We start from the raw sequence: 4452 nt of genomic DNA, 5'->3' as shown, positions 1-4452 counted from the left end.
AGTTGACCAGCTTTATTTGCATTAGCAGGAAATTAATATTGTTATGGCTCCTGATTTCACACTGTGTTTTCGGTTGCTAAGGCCAATAAACATTAACAAACTAATGTACTGGCAGATTTGTTTACTATTAATTTTGCATGTCAAGGGGATCACTTCTGGTTCAGAATAAAATCATCGTGACTTAAAATGATATTTCTACAATAGAACCTGTATATCTTTCTTGGGAGTCCTTTTAGAAAGTCAATTAGCATAAGAACTCCAATATCAGTAAACATGATATTTTATTCGCAAACAAAGCAATGGGAAGAAAGTAAATCAATCTACACAGAGTGAATCGATCCCTCTTGACTCTAGACTAGTTTCATGGCGCGCGTCATCATGGTCACAAATTCGTCCATATCTATAAGTCCATCCCTGTTGGCATCAACACCTTTCACCATTTCTTGCAATTCTCCAAGCTACATTTTTCTCCTAGCATTCGCTGAACCTGCAACAATTCCTGTGCGCTAATTTTACCATCACCATCCAAATCAAATGCCTTGAAAGCGCTTTTAATACCAGTTGGATTCACACCACCTTCAAGATTCTGCACTCTCATGAACTCCTCAAAATTAATGAATCCATCCCCATCAGTATCTGCAGCCTGAAATGCATCACCTGTTGCGAAAACCAAATATATAGAGTTTACAAATATAGTATTACAAATATACCGTTGAATCCATTTCACATGTGCTTGCCAACGCTCCTTTCTTGGATCATGCATATACCTGCTTACAACTCCGATAGCATGTGAAATACCAGGTCTTGTGCAAACCATTGCATACATCAAGCTACCAACGACATTCGCATATGGCACTCTTGACATATACTCTCGTTCAGCTTCATTCTTCGGCGACATAGCAACACTAAGCTTAAAGTGAGCAGCAAGAGGAGTGCTAACCGACTTCGTGTTCTCATTTATGCCAAATCGATCTATTACTTTCTTCAAGTATTATTTTTGAGATATATAGAGTTTTTTGAATGTCTATCTCTTTTTATCTCCATGCCAAGAATTTTTTTCCCCTCACCTAAATCCTTCATCTCAAACTCCTTTCTTAGTTGAATCTTCAACTTCTCAATTTCCTCTTGACTTTTGGAAGCTATCAACATATCATCAACGTATAGGAGAAGATATATGAAAGATCCGTCTTCAAGCTTGCGCAAATACACACAATGATTGTATTTGCTTCTTCTATACTTCTGCCGCAACATAAACTTGTCAAATCGTTTGTACCATTATCTAGAAGATTGTTTCAATCTGTACAACTATTTTTCAAGTTTGCACACCATATTTTCCTTTTCAGCAACTTTGAATCCTTCTGGCTGAGTCATATAGATTTTCTCTTCCAAGTCTCCATGTAACAATGCAGTTTTTACATCTAACTGAACTAGTTCCAAATTCAAATGTGCTACCAAAGCCAACAAAACTCTAATGGAGGAGTGTTTCATGACCGGAAAAAATACCTCATTGTAATCAATTCCCTCCTTTTGAGCGTACCCTTTGGCCACCAATCTTGCTTTGTAGCGAACATCTTCTTGGTTAGGAAATCCTTCTTTCTTTGCAAATACCCATTTGCACCCAATTGCTTTCTTGCCCTTCGAGAGATTGGCCAATTTTCATGTGCAATTCTGATGAAGGCACTGCATTTCTTCATTCAGGGCAATCCTCCACTTATCCTCTTCTGGACTTTGGATTGCGTCTTTATAAGTGGTAGGAACACCATCAGCTACAATTGAGGTTTTACAAGCCACCGTCTCTATGAGACGAACAGGTTTTTTTATTGTTCTTTTTGGCTTGCTGGTTGCTATTGATTCAAGTTGTTGTTGGGGTTCCTGAGTTGGAATCTCCCCTTCCACTGACTCTTCTTCCAGGGGAAAATCTTCTATTGTTTCCTCGTTTTCTCCCTGTGTTGGTAAAATTAATTTTCCCTCAAACTCCACCTGCTTTAAAGCACCATCAGTTTGTTTGACATCTTCAAATGTCACCTGATCTGTTATGGCAGATTCATCAGAGGTAACATCTCTGCTGAATATAACTTTTCTTGTCTCTGGAAACCATAATCGGTATCCTTTGACTCCAGAAGTAATCCCCATAAATATAGCTTTCTTTGCCCTCAGATCCAATTTTGACTCTTTCCCATGATAGTATGCAATTGAGCCAAACACATGTAAAAAATTATAATATTCAGCAAATTTTCCATACTATTTTTCAAATGGTGTCTTTCCTCCAATAGCGGTAGATGGTAGACGATTAATGAGGTGTCATGCATATGTTATTGCTTCAGTTCAAAATTCTTTGCCCAAGCCAATATTGGACAACATAACCGAACCTTCTCCAGCAAAGTCCGGTTCATGCGTTCTGCCACTCCATTCTGTTGTGGTGTATTTCTGATGGTGAAGTGTCTCAAAATGCCATCATATTCACAAATCTTATTGTAAAGATCATTTTTGTATTTCATATGTTTTCCCTAGATTTGAGACGTGGGTCCCATTGCCGAATATTTTAATGAATTTTAGATTTTTATCCGGAAAATTTGTAAATTCATATGGAATTAATTCCTATGATTCATATTGAGTATATTAAATTATTTGTGAATAGATTTGAAGCTTTCGGAGACAAATGTAAAAGAAAAAGTTGTGGTTGAATAATTGATTGGAATTAACAAAGCGAGGTAAGTGTCGTGGTTAACCTTGACTTGAGGGTATAGAACCCTTAAATTATTTGTTATGTAAAATGCATGTGAACGACGTATAGGCGAGGTGACGAGTGTCTATACGTCGTCAAATTGATTGTTTGCATAATTACTTGAAAAATCATAAATTATTTTAAATCATGAATTAATTATCATAATAATTGTTTCTCTCCTATTCTTTGCCAAATATTAATTCTTGAATTCCTGCATTAATTGTTACATGATACTTTAATTATGTGTCTTAATTGTTATTTGACATTTAGCATATTAAATATTAAACTGCCTATTTTCTCCCTGATTTCTATGATAATTTGCTATTTGACATTGTCTGTTTCATGATTACATCACCATTATTGTACGCTTGTTGTCTTATAATTTCATATTAATTGTTGCATTTATTGGAGAAATTCCTTCTATAAGAATTGGTAAATGAATATGTTGGAGGAGCGGGTTGCACGCCGCAACAGAATTGATTGTAATGAATATATTGGAGGATCGGGTTGCACACCGCAACAGACTTATTAAAAGTCTATATTGGAGGATCGGGTTGCACGCCGCAACAGACTTATGAAATGTCTATATTGGAGGATCGGGTTGCACGCCGCAACAGACTTATTAAGAGTCCATATTGGAGGATCGGGTTGCACGCCGCAACAGACTTGATTAAAACTTGAATATATTGTGAGAACGGGTTGCACGGTGCAATAGAATTGAATGTGAATATACTGTGAGAGCGGGTTGCACGCTGCAACTGAATTGATGGAAATGATAATTGGTTATGACTGTTGAGTTGACTTCAATTATTATATATGAGTTGGTTATGACTGCGGGTTACACTCTGCACTTCTTGTGCAGATTTCAGAGTTGGTCCCAGCGACGTACCATAGACTTGCTCGGATTTCAGCTACCAGAGGAGACTTGAGGTATCACTGCACGATGTCCGCAGTTCTGAAGTCCCCGTCTATTTCACTTAGTTTTGTGTTTATTTCCAGACAACTTTATTTTATTCAGACCTTTGCTTGTATTATTCTAGAAGCTCGTGCACTTGTGACACCAATTCTGGGATGGTATTTAGACACCGTTGTGTTTATGGATTATTTCACTATATTTTAAACTTTGCTTCCGCTTTTGTTTCATTGATTATTAATAATTTAAAAATTGTTTAAAAAGTGGTTAATATTATTCTAACGTTGGCTTGCCTAGCAAGTGAAATGTTAGGCACCATCACGGTCTGATGGAGAGAATTTTGGGTCGTGACAGTTTGGTATTTGTGGAAGTTGTAAAAATATGTAGGATGACAAAATATAATACCAAGCAAACTTGTATGGTGTATAAAAGGTGCAAATTTTAAACGTAGAATAATAGCAAAAACTTTAAAAAGTTATCTTTTGTTCCAAATCAACTAAAGTTTGTTTATCTAATCATTACTTTGAACCATGTAAGAAATTTTAAATAGGAAGTAAAAATCAATTATTATTTTAAATATATAATATAAGTTATTTATTTATTTAGAAAAAATTATAACAAACTGTAATGTGCTAATTTTATAAAAATAATGGTTAATGTACTTAAGAAAGTTATCCCCTTTTCAAAATACTTAAAGTTTTATCTATTAAATTATTCCTTATTTGAACTATGTAAAAGATCTTAATATAGGATTTTAAAATCATTTAATATATTAATTATCTAATATAAATTATTAATTTATTTAAAAAATGTA

At 35.1% G+C, this 4452-nt stretch overlaps 1 pseudogene; it reads right to left on the bottom strand.

Moving 5' to 3' along the window:
- Window positions 1–325: 325 nt before the first annotated feature.
- On the bottom strand, window positions 326–3829 carry LOC142171551 (polcalcin Cup a 4-like; annotated as a pseudogene).
- Window positions 3830–4452: the final 623 nt, after the last annotated feature.

Source organism: Nicotiana tabacum, chromosome 17 (assembly GCF_000715075.1).
Source record: "Nicotiana tabacum cultivar K326 chromosome 17, ASM71507v2, whole genome shotgun sequence".
NCBI lineage: Eukaryota > Viridiplantae > Streptophyta > Magnoliopsida > Solanales > Solanaceae > Nicotiana > Nicotiana tabacum.
Note: the sequence above shows the minus strand (reverse complement) of the source record. Positions and strands in the feature narration are given on the sequence as shown.